The sequence below is a fragment of the Hippoglossus stenolepis genome, chromosome 14 (genome assembly GCF_022539355.2).
Source record: "Hippoglossus stenolepis isolate QCI-W04-F060 chromosome 14, HSTE1.2, whole genome shotgun sequence".
In the NCBI taxonomy this organism is placed as follows: Eukaryota; Metazoa; Chordata; class Actinopteri; order Pleuronectiformes; family Pleuronectidae; genus Hippoglossus; species Hippoglossus stenolepis.
The window spans coordinates 9,593,179-9,610,269 of record NC_061496.1 but is presented as its reverse complement, the minus strand read 5'-3'; the positions used below and the strand labels follow the sequence as shown (position 1 = coordinate 9,610,269).

General features: G+C 41.2%; 1 non-coding gene across 1 annotated transcript; it reads left to right on the top strand.

The window, feature by feature from the left end:
- Positions 1–16,740: 16,740 nt before the first annotated feature.
- LOC118121630 lies at positions 16,741–16,875 on the top strand. The gene has a single exon (XR_004698360.2). It is a non-coding gene; the product is annotated as a U11 spliceosomal RNA (small nuclear RNA).
- Positions 16,876–17,091: the final 216 nt, after the last annotated feature.

Sequence of the window (17,091 nt, the reverse complement as noted above, 5' to 3'; positions counted from 1 at the left end):
TGCATCTTCTAGATATATGCCTCCTCTTTTTAAGAGATATTTATATTCTTCCATTTGTCTCCTGCTGTATTCTCACATGGGCTCACCCGGATGTTTTCTGGACATCTTACCAGGAGGCTGCCAGGAAAAGCTCTGAAAGATGTCTGCAACATCTGACTCAGACATTTGCGTTTTCACAAGCAGACCCTCCGGAAAATTGTCCAGACGTCAGTGCCTGTCTGAAAGTAGCATCAATATCTTTTATCTTCAACAGCTTGCCCAGTTAAAAGAGACGCACGCACACACGCACACACACACACACACACACACACACACACACACACACACAGGCTGATTCATCTGAGCACCTAATCAGACACAGTCATAAGGAGTGACTCAGAGAAAAAGACAAAAAGACGATCTGTGGCTGAACTTCAAGGCGTCCGAGCACCAGGAGTCGTCGACGGGGCTGAACTTAAACGATTGAGTGTAAATCTACTTTCAAAGTTGTTTCCTTTTGTATGAATCAAGTTGTGCCTCCCACCTTCACCTTTCTGCCATCATCTTTCAATGCTTGCATGGCTAACGCGAGCATCTTGCAGTGCCAAATATATTCTGGAACAATCTGACAACAACCCTACGATGCAGAGGATTGTTTGGATGGAGAAGTTTTTGATTTGCAGCCTCCTCCTATGTTAAGATAACCTGTATCTGAGAGACTCATTACAGGACATTGCAGTGTGATGCAACAGAAAACTCCCACCTCTCTTCTATTTATTCCTGCTTTGCCCCTTTTTTACCCTCAAACCTCCCACTCCCATACACCCACATCTCCACCAGCAATGAGCTCAGAAGGAAGAAGTCGCATTTATCCGTCCGTCTGAAAGATTCGTCTGCAGTAGCCACAAAATGTGCAGCATCCTCGTCTTCCTCTCTGTCTTCACCGGATGTGCCCTGCAGAGGGGAAGTCTTTTCGAGGTGTTAAGGTCCATGCAGGGAGTTTGTTTTTTCCCCAGAGCAGTGTTGAGGTGTGAGCTGCCACCGACTCCTCAAACAGGAGGCGCTGAGGCTAAATGCCTGTTGCTGCCAAGGGAACAAGGAAACAGAAGAGACAAATCATGGACTGGAGCAAACAACACTTCACTGCCTGCATTTAGGTTCTTTACAACTGTATATGCGTTTCGAAGCACTGAAAAGGTTGAAACTATTAGCGTGAAAATCTGCATTTATTCTGCCTACATCTTTACACTATGTACACTGCACTCATTTTTCAAACCTCCATCTTCTCTGCATTTATCTTTGATTTCTCGTACATCAATGCTTTTGCTGGTTATTTTTCTTAGAATTAAATGAGCTGTAAGAAGAAGTGTTGTCTTTCTCATCCGGTGTATTAGTTCACCACTATCCCAAATCATAGAAGACAGATTATTCCAATACATACTCAAATGTCTTAAAGGGGACATAGCATGCAAATTCCACTTTGTTAGTGCTTCTACAGGTTAATGTGGGTATCTGGCATGTCTACCAACCCAAAAACTCAAAAAACCACTCGCGCGTTTTGTTATGGTTCCTCTAAGTCAGAAACGTCATGCTTGAGCGACTCAATTGCGCGTCCTGGGTTTTGTGTCGTAACAAGGTACTGGAAGTCTCCCAACATGGTCTTGGCCCACCCCCCACCTCATCCCCCCACACTCATTACGCCGGGTTTACACCGGAGGCTGCGAGGCAGCGCAGCGCCGTTCCCAAGCACGCCGCCGTTCCCAAGCACGCCGTTCCCAAGCACGCAGCCGGGCTGTTCACACTCGCATTTCTCCGCTGGTCAGCCCGCAATTCACTCACATGTGGCATTTGTTTGGATCGTTGGGACTGGGAGGCTGCAGCAGTTGCTCGGGAGCGACCGCTCGCTCTCCCATGCGTGAGCTGGAATTTGTGTCAGCGCCACACAGCGCACAGCAGTGTGGAAGACTTCCGCAGTGTTCAGCACTACTGTACGCCAGGTTACAGTAGTTACGCCGGGTTTACACCGGACGCGGAAGTGCCGCAGCGAGGCAGCGCAGCGCCGTTCTCAAGTGCGCAGCCGCCTGGCTGTTCACATGGGACGTGCATTTCTCCGCTGGTCAGCCCCATAGACTGTATATATAAGGTCAGCCCGCGATTCTGCTTTCTCCGCTTGTTGTTGTACCCGTTGAATGTCGGGGTCGGGGTAAATGATGGTCTTCATAGCCCCCACCCCTCTCTCTCTCTCTGTCTGTCTGCTTGTGTGCTTGTAGTGGATGGGCAGAGGGGACATTTAATTATGTGATTGGGAAAATTAAAACTCCAGGACAACAAAGGGGAATACAAAGTATGGGATGCATATTTGATAATTTATATCATATAAAATATGTAATTTATATCGTTTAAAATCATGGGGGGAGAGGGGGGAGGGGGGAGCTGGCTCATTAGCATTTAAAGGAACAGGCACTCAAAACAGGTCACTGTTGTTTTAGTGCTGTTTTAAATGATCCTTGTGGTATTTTGACCAAAGTATGTTACAGACATTTCATTAAGACCCCAAGGAACCATATCAACTTGTGGTAAAATGGGCATGCTATGTCCCCTTTAATGAGTGTATTACAGCTATTTCCAAAAATACATGTAAGTACTGTAAATTACATATTGCACCATGAATTTTACCCATAATGCCATGCAAATTGCGGTAACTAACTCTAAGGATGTTTTATGATATTTTTACTGTTTTTGTTAATGTTATTAAACAGTAAAACTACAGCAAAATTTAACATTGTGCTTCATCAGAAGTAAGTAACAGCTCTATAATGAAGATTCTGTATTCATATTAATGTCTAATCCCTCCATGTTTAGTAGGGGGGGGTCGTTGTGCTGTGAATCTCAAGGCCAAAACTAAAGAGCGACACCTAGTGGCCACCTGCAGATCTCTCTGCCCCACCTCTGCTTGGCAGGGATCTGTGAATTTTTACATCTGTGTGCCTGACGGTGTACAATCCCATCTGTTGAGCCGGGGCGATCATTGAAGATGCATTACTATATAAGAGCGATCGCTCTCAGACTCTGATCATCATGCAAACAGTCCGTGTCCTCGTGTGTTCATGACACAGTCATCTGCTCGGGTCTGTCCTCCTTTTTTTTTTCCATGCTCATTCCTCGGTTTGCCAGCTATTTTCATCACTACCCTTCTGATGCAACAGCTCAGCATCCATCTCGTCAGTTCTAACTATCTGAAGTAACACATGAATCGAAATCGATGCTGTTGAATTCCTCGCTTTGATCTATTATTTCTAACCTTAAGATGAGCTCACATTACTTAAGATCATTTATGCATGTTGCATGTGAGCTGAATTTTAACTTATTTGGCTGAACACACACGTCTATAAAAGATCAGGCTTTTTGCATCTGTAAATGTATATGACCTTGGTAATAACAGCTACAAACTCTTCAAACAAATCACTGGTCATTTTTTAATAGTCTGCGACAGTAGAGGGCAATAATCGAATAATGTTTTATGACAAGTAATTATATGTTGAAAAATGATGTCGGTCAGAACAAAATGAATTTAATTTATATAGAGATTTGCAGTAAACACGTTGCATGTTAAGTGTTTCCCTTGAACATGTTTTCAGGAATATTTCAATTGCAGCTTTGTTTTTGGTTCGAGTCGCTTCAAATGTGAATCCTACTTTCTGTTATTACATCCCAGACCCCAAACCCCATAACCCTAACCCTAATTTTCTGAAAGATTAAAAACACATAGAAATATTCCAATTTCTCTTCTTTCACCCTGGACAGTGACAGAAATCTGATGAATCCACATGACTAAAATAATAAATTACTGTGTCATCCTAAAATATAAATGTAAGAGTAACGGGGTTATTTGTGTCTCAGGGAGATGCGTGCAGGGTTTAACATTATCTGTCTATTATAAGGGGCTAAAAAGCTTAAAAGAAAATTTTATTTTTAATTGAAATTTTGCTGCTTTCAATACAACCGTGCTCAAATATGTGCATTGGTTGTTTTCAGGAGTGATCACCTTTAAATTCTCCTCCCGACCTCGGACAGCTGGACTTCAGACTCCAGTGTTAAAGTCCTGGTTAAGGTGTTGAAATCTCCATGTAGGAAAACCTATATAGGTTGATCAAATTGATGTCCCAGCAACCCCAACCCTAATCTCTGTCATGCAGTGAGCCCATAACAACATCACGTTTTATTAGATATTTTATGCTTAGTCCCATCTGTGTATCAACGCTCTATTCATTAATTTAGAAGTTATTTATGCATGTAAGTCAAGTAAACAATACAGAGTTCCTAATTTTTCTTTTTTTTTAGTAGTCGTGGCATAAGTTTTTACTCAATTACCCTGGAGTGGCGCCTGGAGCAGTTTGGTATTCTGATTTATTTTGCCATCAATATATTTCAATAAATTAACATGTTGCAGCAGTTTGAAGGAAAAGTTCCCAAATAAATTTGTGTCTTTGCATATTTTGAATAACTATATTATTACCTCCCCACATAAAATGAAGAAGAAATCGTTTGTAGAACTTGTTGCAGTATATTGTAATCATTTAGAGGACTGAATGTTTTTCATGTCATCTTTGGTTTGGAATGTTTTTCTTTCCATTTCTGTCTGCCTGTATCTCACATCTCCCCCCCCACCCCCCTCCCGCTCTGACCCTCCAAACATGGAGAAACCTAGAAGCTGTTCCTCCTCTCAGGCGCAATGGAAGCCATCTGACACGCTCCATTACGTTGTGCTTGTTCCAATTAAAGCTGACACCATTTGCTGTCAAGAGCCCAGTGATACCCTGCAGAGAGGTAACCCACCCCTGCTACACCTGCTGCCCACGGGGTTTAAGTGTTTCTGGATGTATATTATGTTGTTACAAGGAGATCTATACCGTCAGATGACTGCCCAAAGGTTGGAGCGCCTCACATCTCCCTGTGGGGGGAACATGTGCTTGGTGTGTGTTAATGAAGTTTTAAAGCAAAATCAAAGATTCCTCATTCGGAAACTTTGCTAATGTTGCAAAACTTTATTGCCGCTTAAGTAACTCGGATTCAAGGAATTATGATGATTTCCTAAATGTCAACATTGATCCCTCACTGGCTTCCCACTCACAAGACAATAAGAACAAATACAATGTTCAACACGACAGTTTTTATTGTGAGAACAAATGTTCCCTTCTTGAAAATCCTACAACAGAAAACACTCAAGATGAAATGTCCACTTTCTTTACATTTCTAGAGAAATTTACAGATTTCAGGCTCTTTCTCTCATCACGTGAAGACACACGATCGATGAGGCCTGAAACTACAGAAGGAGCGAGAATCAAAAGTTCATCAGCTCCTCCGCAGGCTAAAAATACGAAGGAACCTGAGCTGACAGGCCAGACACTCAGTCTCTGAATCCTTCATAAAACATCAGAATCCTTCATAAAACGAAAGTCGTGTTCCCTGAATCAGCTTTTCGACTTCAGCTATATCTCGTGACACTTTCTGCTGAAGCTACTTTTAGAAAACTCATCCGTGATGACTGTGTACATAATTTGCTTCGGCTGGAACTTTTCCTCTGAATGTCTCATCAAGCAGAGTAATGTTAATGTACAGAATCAGGGGACAGTGGCGCCCCCATGGAAACTATCTGTTGGGTACTCAAAGCAATGAGGCTGAGAGAAAATTAATCAGAGGGCCCCTCCTTTTTAATGAAATGACCCCAAGTAAAGTTGTGGAGAAGCTCAATATGTTTCCTCCGCAGCGGGCTGCAGTCCGCCGACCATCCAGAACCAATCTGGGGCTTATGACGGCAGCAGGGGAGAAGATACATTAGGCCTCCCTCCAGTGAGTAATGAATGGAACTAATAGGAATAGGCAATCCGGGTCCACACCACTAATAATATGTAGAAAAAATACTGGATGCAGCCTCTTTTGTTTGTTCCTAAACTAAACTGCGATACAAGTTTTGAACACCACTTTCTACTTAAGAATGTGTCACGTTGATTTATGCCTTTAGAGTTATAGTGAAGAAGTGACAGGAAGCAGGGTGAGAGAGCAGGGGAAGACACGCATTGAATCTGTTAGTGGTGTGAGCAGTTAGGCTCTAGGATTGACAGAATTGGTTTATTACTCAGATGATTGGCACAAAACTTTGGTCCATACATTCACTGTCCCCAGATGATGTATCCTATTTGACTTCAGTGATCCTCTGACTCTTCATATAGCGCCACCATGAGGATAACATGTGTAGTGTTGAGTGAAATATCTCAATAAACATTAGATGGTGTAACGGCCACAAAGAGAAACTGAAAACCTGGCTCAACTTTGTTGCCACAACATACAATGAGGACGCCAACCGAGTTCTGAGTTTCAAAAATAGAAGTTTATTTTTATTTACAAAATTACACAATTTAATATGAATTTATCAAACTATGGGAGTCTGGAGGTCACCAGACAAAAAAATTATAATTATTGGTTAATGTAAGTTCAAGTTGTATGCACTCAATACAGGTCCATTGGTGGGAAGTTAAAACATAACACATATTATTACTCCAGCATGGCAGCAGGAAGTTGTTATTTCTAGGTTTTGTTATTTCGTCAAGACAAAAAAGAAAAAGAAAACCCCATTTAGCATCAATGATACATGTTGGTTCCATATTTTAAAGATGTTCACACTCCTCATTACACTTTCTGGACAGTTGAGTCCAAAACACACCATAGACCATGTTACATCCACAACACGTGCACCTCATCATGCTCTTAAAAAGAAAAAATACTGGGATTCATGTCCTGCATCCATAGCTATGATATATATATGTTATGAACCGACGGGGCTCAGCTCTGCAGGTGAATTGGCAGAAGAATCCGATCCGGAGGAAAACAGAAGGAAAACACAAGGAACATGGGGAAGATAACATAACCCTGACATCATTAGATATGCCTCCAACATGTAATTAATTCCTCCAGCTCAGGTACGCTGCTCAGAACCTGTCAACCTCTGACCTTCCTGCAGGGGGCTGTGGATGCATAAAAATAAAACCCCCACAGCGTTCAATGAACTATCACATTATATAATTTAATGTAGCTCATGACACTGGACCTGACCAGAACAGGAGAGAAACCACAGCCATGTCGCCAAACTGGTAATAAGTGATCAAATCAAACAGGTTACCGAAGCAATTGTTTAATCTATAAAATGAATCTGATGTAATAACCATATAACACCCTTTATGAATGAATTCCATAAACGCAATGCTATTAAAGTCTTCAAACATATTCCAAGATGTTTAAAAATACTTTAAAAGAATTGATTTAACCTGATAACTGTTGCGTCCCACTGGAAACGTTTTCTACAAGACGGATTAATTTGTGCTGATGAATATTTCCCCCGATGCACATGCAGGGTGGAACTCCGCTGCATAATGTACAAGCTCTCTTCTGAGATGTTTCTCTTCCTCTGGCTGCCTGTCGAGTGATGTAACCGATCTCTGAGTCAGGCAACTCAGTTTCCACTTTTTATTCATGAAGGCTCATAAAAGGGAATGTAGAATTGTCACTGACCGTTGTGCGATTTGATATTCCCATGGTTAATCTGACTCAGGCTTTTACAAAGAATGTATTCATGAAGCTCTGGTAGTTATCAGCTTGTGACCACGTGCTGCCCAGAAAAACAAGTGCCTGGTCACAGGTCATTATAGCCATTACAGTTGCAGATATGTTGATACTGAACATATCGGGAAAACGTCCAAAGACATCAGAGCTGTTTCCCACCAAAATATCAGAACTTGTCGTGTAACAGTAACTACAGCCTTATTAAACTTCCACATGGTTGTATTAATGTTGAGAAGGATAATAGTCTGGCTGAATACAAAAAATGTAACTAAAACTAAATAATATTGAATAAATAGTAATAAACCATTAAAAATAAATAATTGCCCCTGAACATTATTCAGCCAGCGATTAGATTTACTAGAAATGTCATTGTATATAAATGTAATATATATTAAATTTCTTGAAAAAGGGGGTTGAAAGATACTCAAATATATATTTGTTTTCATATTAAGTTTTAGTCTGCATATTTTGACATTGATATTTAATATGCATTGATAAATATCCAACAAGATTGAAGAGGCATATCTTGTTTTAGCTCATAGTCTGTCCGTGTGATTGGCTTTGTTACTTTTACAGGAAAGTTTCTAATCAGTCGTGCAAACACCCGCGTGGCTTCACCATGCTTGGGTCACATCCTGCGTAGTCACATTCATGTTCCTCTGCAGGGGCGACAAGAATTGATGGGCTCAAAATAAATGATGTGGGTTTTTGTTTGTGGAGAAAATCCTTCACAGCAATTAATGTCCTGGAAAACCAGGAAGAGGAGCTCGTCAGTAAAGCACGGACGGCCTCCTTAAGGCCGGCGGCTGAGCTCTGAATAATGCAAGGCCATGGACTCCATCACAACGAGCGTTAATTGCATCCCCAACCCACCCGTACCCCCTCCCCCCGTTTTCTTCTCGGTTTTGCCGGTGCAGGAAAACAGCTACTCCTGAAATCCTTTTGAAATGACTTGGGGCCAAAATCAATCGTCTTCCACTCGCAGGGAGGTATAAGTGTGCGTGTGTCTCCAATATGCCCGTGTGAATTCACATACAAGTGTGGGCATGAATATGCGCGGGCCTGTGTTTAACTTTGTGTGCATGTTCGCTGCCTAAACCAGCCGGAGCACAGATAAAGGCACCGCACCATCTGCCACCAGAATTAAAGAACAGGAAGCTGCTTCTGACAAAATGTTCTTGTATTTTTTATTTTTTTCACCTTGCACAGCCACAAAGCAATCCCTCAGCATGCGTTCTGCTGACTGGCTGCATCTCTGAGCAGTGGTAGGTAGAGAAATAGATGGGAAAAAAGAGGAGGAATCAGTCCTTTGAGAAGTTTATGTCTTCCCTCGGCCCCTCGAGCTCTCCGCCTGCAGCCCCTCATTCCCTCACACATGCAGAGAGGCTGAGCTTTATGGCTGCTATGATATGTGCATGCCAACGAGCCGCAGTCTTAAAACGAGACAAATGAGTCACGGGAGGTGGCACTTTCAATAATGTCTACAACCGAGGGAACAGACTGGAGAGTTCCCCCCCCATTTCTGCAATAAAAAAAAACAAGGGGGATGCAGCGGCATTGCTTCTTCACCATTACACCCACTGGAGATGTGACTGAGTAGTCAAAAGGGGAGTTGAGTTGGGGGACAAGAACTGTGGAGGGACGACTGACTTTGGGAATACGATGATCAAACCATCAGAGGAATCTTTTCATTTTAGCCTTTGCTTTTTGATTGTTTGATGCTTACACAAGAAAACTGAGGCCACACAGACAGAATTTTTGATGATGTAGAATCATGGTTTTTAACCGAGCCCCAGTAACAGTGTGGCTGTGCAATGTCAGAGCAGGAGTTCCAGTGGTGAGTCTGATAGGTCATTGTTCGTCATTAGACAGGGACAGAGAAGTTGTTAGTTAATTTACACTTTTTCAGTTTTGTTAAATATCTCTTGTTGTATCTGACGCGCTGAAAGAACAGCCTTCATCATTTACCCAAGACGCAAGTATAACAAGTGCTAGGTGACTGGTAACCATAGTCTGTATCTAAAGATGCATGACGGGTCTCCACTTCCTCCAATCCAGAAATGAAGCCAAAATATCCTGGATATGAACGCTGCCATCCTGTGCATCGTAGTAACAAAAACACAGTCTCAACTACTTGGGTCAGTCTCAGTTGTAAATCACGACGTTTCACCTCAACCAAACCATCTTTGAGAAAACTCAATTTGACATATGAGTCTGGTCCATGTCCCATGCACTAACATGGAGGAGGTGAGATTTATTACCTTTACTACAGCCGACCACCGGGTGGCCATATCATATATCTTTATATACCGTCTATGGTGCTAACATGTTCAGCTAACAGAATAAACATGGCCCGTCAAACATAATGTTAGCATATGTCATTGTTAGCTTGTTAGCATGCTGATGTCAGTGTTTTACTTGAAGCGCCTGTGCCTAAGACACAAGCCTGTTCATTCAGTTTTTTTAAATATAGTCGAATGAGAAGATAGAAAAGAAGAAAGAACATATGTCTGATTTGACATTTTAAGTGGACAGAGGTCCGATAACAACCTAACAATTAACTCTGTACAAACCTCTTAACACTCACAACAGTGCGGGAGTGAGGTTGAACAGTTTGAATGTCAAGCAGGACGTTAGATTAAAAAATAATTCCCGCATCCTTCACAGAGGCAGAGACGTAATCCTGCCCTGCGGAGTTCCAGCCCGATGCATCAACATATACCTTCAGGAAAACGCTCGCCGTCGTCTCCGTGTGTTTGCTGCTGCCGAGCAAACCCTCTCTTGACATCTGAGAGTGCAGTGAAAGCAGGGATCAGCATAATGCAAACACTTATGAGGAAAATAATGAGCCAAACAGGAGAGCCAAACAAGAGAGATCCCCACTGAGAGGAGAATTACAATTCAGTATCACAAGTACGAGCTGATCGAGCTCTCACTTTCCACCACATTACTGCTCTCACCTCACCACAGGAGAGACACTTGAAATATAAATTGACTCCAGCGGTGTTTCCTTTATTTAGCCAACAGCAACAGCGTTTGAGTAACAAGAGATTTAGTTTACAAAGTCTTTCAGCCGTCTTGTTACGTGTGGCTCTGCGACGAGTGGAAAGGCAGAGGTAGAAATCGATCAGGGCAAAAAATCTCAATACAAATCTTCGGAGTTGACAGTGTTTCATAAAATCCACAGTGTAATACATAATAGGAATAATGAATGAAAAACATTGAAAACAAACTGTGACTCACATGAATCCAAGATTGCAAATATTTTGTTTAATTTTTAGTTTTAACTCCAGTCCAAAATTATTTATCAGCTTGTTATGGCCGTGGGTGAGTCCTGGATATTTTATCAACATTTGAATGAGGCCAAAGTGACTTTTATTGTTTTTATATTTCATTTGAATATCAGAATGAATGATAATTCTACCTTTATTTCTATCTATTCTTATCCTTAATTCATTATTTGTCTTTATTATTTTTTGTAATTTGTGTATCAAACTAGTTAAGTGTTGTCATTTTTTTAGTAAGAAAATGTTTGTTTGTAGTTTATATGAATAAACTGAAAGCTCAGTTTATCCCCACTCATTTATTTCATATTTCAGGTCACTGATAAATACTGTTTTTATTTTTTAAATGTTACACACTGGGAATTAGCTTAAAGTACTGATGAGGAGGCTCCTCCTCTCTTCAGAATCGTGTCAAACCTATAATACTGCACATTTTATCATCAAAAAAGAAACATATCTTGAGGTTTTCCTTTGACCTCTGAAGTCCATCAGTCACTGTGGCCGGGAGATACAACTTTATCATTTCCTGTTTAGCTTATCGCTATCCCAGAGGGTTTGTAAAATCTCCGCCAAGGCAAAACGTGGTGGTGGATGCTTGGTCGAGGCTGATTATTCACAGACACACTTCAACAGCTCCCCTCAGTAAGTGAGAGCGATCACATCAATATCACATCCTCCAGGTTGTCGATACCCTCCTCCTCTCCAACACTTTGCACATCAGGTAAAACACGGAACAAAATGTTCATTTCAACTCGGTGGGATAAATGGATCGACTCGTTTGTTTAGTAAATTTGATAACTCAACATCCTCGAACTGAAGCAGACATTCCTGCTCCTCCTGACAGCTGGTACATGCGTGTGATTCATCGGGATCATGTCTTATCTTTGTGTTTGTCTCTGAACGACTGGTGTCAACAGAAGAAAGACCTCATGTATGTAGCAGCCCATTCATCTGATTGACGTCCTCCTTATTTCTGTAATGAGTTGTGATGAGTATGTCAATAAACCAGCACCAGCATTATGCAAATATGGGGTATCACAATACTGTAGAAGTACGGGCTGGACTACTGATGAGGAATTTCATGAGTTACATTCACAAAGAAATATATATAACACACTAGAGGAAAGAAAAAGTAAAGTGAGAGACGTCTGGTTGGGGCAAAACTGCCGGAAGGTTTTTGTTGCAGAAAAAATACTTTTCCGAAAAGGAGCCAATGAAATGTTCTGACGGACTCTTACAATGAATCTTTCAGCTTTTTATTATTATTTTTTTTAGCACAGCAGGAATATTGGAGTCATCGTTCGTTTGTAAAAGATTTATTTATTTATTCATTCATTCATTTATGTATTTATTCATTTATTTATTCATAGTGCCATGGAGTTTGGTGACCAACACACACAAAGACAGCACAAGACAAGTGGGGGCAACACTTAACCACACATGGATATAAAGAACAAATATTTGATCCAGTTCAACCTCTGCTATAGTGAAAAATAAACGGCTGTGGAGAGATTCTCTTTTATGTCTTGTACTTTCTTATTATTTATATGTCCAGGAGCATTGTGTGTTAACAACTTGATCAAAAAGGTAAATTTATTCTGCTTTTATCTTTCTACTGCTAAATAAAAATGTTATTATCCAGTGACACCAACTGTTTTTCTAATCTATCAAAGGGCAAAAAAAATGTGAAGAGTGAAATTTGGGGGAAAAAGACAGTTTCAAACAGTCATAGACTGGAAATAAAGATGGACGACATGACAGCTCCCAAAAGTGAAGCCAAAGAGTCTCAATCGCCCCCTGGAGGCTGGTTGCAGTACAGGTCATAAATTCTGCCATAAATTTTTCCAGTACGTTTGGTTTTAATTTGTTATCTGATGCTATAAAAACAATGTGAAATGTCATGATTGACAGCTGAGACTGACTCGATAATGGTGGGACCTCGCTAAAACGGCTCCACCCCCCCAATCGCTTCTGGTTTGAAACGAATTCATTGGCACAAGCCTTCAAACCCAGGATATGTTGGCTTCATTCCTGGATAGTGGGACGACGTGGAGACGTGTCGACCATCTTCATTAACAGTCTATGGTTTAGAAACAGGCAAAAAACTGGTTCCTAACCGAGAACACTGACAAGTTACTACAGTGCCAAACAGCATTTAACGTGAAACTACATGAAATATACAGTAGTGACAAACAATAGTTATATTACCATAACTTTTTATTAAGCCTTTTTGTGCTAGTTGCTTTAAGGTTGGATTGTTTTTATCTGAGCTGCGTCTTCATACATTGATTCAGGTCACAACCACAACAAAAGGATTTTTAATTTTAAGAGTGTGAGAGAGTTTCTTCTGAGAAGCCAGCGGAGATGAAAGTGTGTGTGGTGAGTTGGAGTCGTGTGTCGTACACACACACACACACACACACACACACTCACCTCACATGAAATTGCTGTCGACCTGCGGCAGCCAGCCAACCTGTGACACAGGCACAGTGTGAGAGTGACGGCAGCTGGCAGCTCCTGTGCAGGCAGGTCAACTCCAGTTCAGCGGTGACAGAGAACATTACCTGATGATGTGACGCTGAGTTTGAACCAAGCTTGAATCCAAAACGCGAAAAATTGCTCGGCTGACTATGATTTTTTTCTGTGAACAAAGAATACTTAATGGCTTTGTAAACTTAGCAAAGTGTTTGCCTCATCTAACTTCTGTGAGTTTCATTTGGAAAGTTACCCTCAACACCTCTCCTCTCTGGAACATAGTAATTCTCTCTTTGCAGTAATGTGCAGAGGAGATAAAGGGCCGTCCACCAATCAGAAGGTTGTTTCAATCCCCTGCTCCTCCAGACAGCATGCCCAAGTGTCCTTGGGCAAGATGATTGCCCCTGATGGCTGAGCCAGCAGTGTGAAGGGTGTTGAATATGGCTAGGTATATGTGGCTGAATGTGACTTTAAGTGGTCAATGACACTAAAGAAACACTCTGTAAATGCAGTCCATTTACCATTTACACTTAAAATTTCATTTGGCAAACTACAATGTTGATGGTGAGTAACAAATTTCCCGTCTACATGTGGAATAAACTGGTTAAATTCTGTGGAATGTTGGTGATATTCAGGAGATTGCATTGACCTCAAAATAAGAAAATCTAGTGCAGTGACGTTTCCAAATCAACACTCAAGAGGAGACTGAAACATTAGAGCTGCAGCATTTACACAACGATCTTTATCTTTGATGAACCATCTGCTGAATGGTTCATTCTTAATAATAATGGATACAGTGCGTCTCCACCTTCAGGAAGAAGGGATCACCGGGGCTCAAGGCACAAAAAAACTTTTTCCTGCTTTTAACTTCAAACCACCAGGACTTCGCTATGGATGATCTCATTAGTGTCTCGACAACTTGCGGGACAAATTGTCCAGATAAGTCAATCTCCAATGCCGAGGAGAGGCACCGTGAAGCATAACTAGATGTTTTAAAAGGCTCCCGTCTCATCCGGGTGAGTGCCTCGACAAATAGGGAGGAGAGGAACGACGAGGGAAAGAGATGGAGGTGAAGACAGAGGTGGCGGAGGAGGGGGAATCAGCCAGGCGGAATGGAAACCCTGTCGAAGGTTAATGAGCAGAAAGATAATGTTTTAGCTCCAAATACGACCCTTTCACTATCTGGAGCCCCGGCAGGAGGGATTAAGGGTGTCAAGATAGGGAAGTTTATGAATGTGTGGGTGTGCTGATGGGTGTGTGTGCATGACTGAGTGTGTATGACTGAGTGTGAGTGCGTGTGTCTGCTAGATATTATTCATTTTGTGTGGACCTAAATCTGTTTACTCCGTTTACTGCAGCTTTAAAAATGTTGTAAAAAAAAAACCTTAAAATATGTTTGGACAAAAAAAAGCAGTATTCCTGCTTTCAGACATACACTGAACTCTGGACACTTTCCTGAAGTTACCCGGAGTTGTTCTGTGTGAGAACTTGAATCTCTGAGTCAGTTGCTTTTCCCTGCCAGACCTCCAGTAAAATGTCGTGAGAATGTCTGATAAACCCAGAGTGAGAATATAGCAGAAATGTCAGAACATTTCGCAGTCAGTGGTTCGGTGTGTTGATGATGTTTCTAAAAATAAAATGTAAAAAAACTAAAAGAATACGAATATCTCATGATGAAAAGGAGGAGAGGACGTATACACAGAGGATATGTTGATAATATGAAAGACGATGCGATTTAAGAGCTTTTGGTGAAACACAGACATCGATGTTGTGAACAAAAACAGGTTATTTATGTAGTTGTGTTTATACGTCATGTCCTGCCTCCTGCTGCTCTGCCCAGACGCCACCCCTCGCCTGAGAGCCTGTTGTTGTGAACGCGTCTGACCCCGACAGTGTCCTGCTGCGTTCTTCACATGTGAAAGACAAACTCTGTCAAATGTCCTGACATTTTTCTGGCGTTCATGTGTGAAACCAGCGTTTTATCAGGATTTTATACAGGTTCGTGTTCGTATAAGATAACTTTCAGGTTTCACTTTTACACGTTTCCTGGAAAAGCTAAATAAATTGAATAAAATAAATGACATGAATTGTGTAGTTTCACCAGAGGATTGGACTGAGCTGTCAGTACTGTTTTATGTTTTACGGCATCCCCTGCACATCCAGTTAGCCGTAGTAAATTCTACCAACAGGCATGTGCACTCTCAGATTACCAGACAGCAGTAATACACCGTGCCGGCCATATTTTCTTTTCACTGCACCTGCCATAACAAACATAGTTGGACACCGTGTTCCTAAGCATTTATTCTGCTGTTTTCCTTTGTCTTATGCTGCTGATTTGTTGTTTAGGGGGTTTCATTAGTGTTTTTCGGTCAGAAATGGAGGCTTTGCAGCTGTGACACTCGCCTGTTTATTCATGCAGATGCAATGGTGTTTTAAAATACAGCAGGGAAGGTAGAAAATGTGAATACAAATGTGAAGACTGAGAAAAAAACTCACAGAAAACGATTGTTGTGGTTTTTTAGTGTTATACTATTATGTAGTTTTGACTTTGTGGCTGCCTCTTACTACTTTAGATACATCGGAATTTTGATGTTGATGTTAATATTGGTAGCGGCTCTAAATGTTTTATTTTGTCCTTTTGTTTTACAAGTTTATATTCTCATTGCCACCCAGGAATGAATAAAGTCGACATTTCAACGGTACTTTCGACGTGCAAAATCGAAAAAAGTCCTTCATTTTAGTTGGAATTTTCCGACTTAAGACAAATTCATGCTTAATGTTAGATACGTATTGTGAAACTGTTCGTACTCTACAGGTTAATTTCATCTGTATTTGTGCACGTCCACTAAAAGCTTACAAATACGGACGAAAGAGACAAAATGGAGCAGTACCACCAGACATCATGGGGGGGCAGTGTAGCCAATAGGGATTAAAAGGATTATCTTGTATTTTACACAGATATTTTTGGAAAAAGGATTCTTAAATTTATAGATTATAAAACACAAAATTTCAATTCAGATATAATAACAGAATGTGTGTTGATCATACCCTTTAAGTATAAGACAATTCTCAGAAGTGTTTGCAGTCAGTCAGAAGTTGTTTTTCTGGTTCTTGTTGATTTACCCACATGACCTGAACAGAGCAGTAATTCCTAAACCCCGCCCCTTTTACCCATCATGCTCCTTGGTGGCCTAACCCGCACAGACAGTTGTTCTCAATTTTATTAGAACTAACATGTATTTGGGATAACAATTGTAGACTTACATTCAAACTATATGAAGCTCCACAGAACATGTGTGAATGTAAAAGATGCAGCAGATGATGAACCTCTGACTGAAGAGCATGTTGCCCACACACACACCATGTGGTGTCCACCTCACTCATTAAAAAGGGCTTCTGCTTTGTTTTGCACAGGAGACGGGGCGAGTGTCTCGTCTCCTGCGGAATCCACATCAAGAGATTTCGGAAGCACAATTTTTATAACACGGGGCAGCTGGTGATCGATCGTCCTGGCGCCCCAAACATAAATGTTCAATAAAAAATTTTTTTTTAAAAACAAGATATTACTTGTCATATCTTAAGCAAGACGACCACAGGACATGAGGAAGTTATTCAACAATGGCAGAACTTTGTGAGTTGCTGAAAAAAATACAAATACCTATATGATGTTACTTTCCATTACTGTCTCGAGAAGTACTTTATCATAGCCTCCTCCATCATCGCCAAGTTTTTTGCT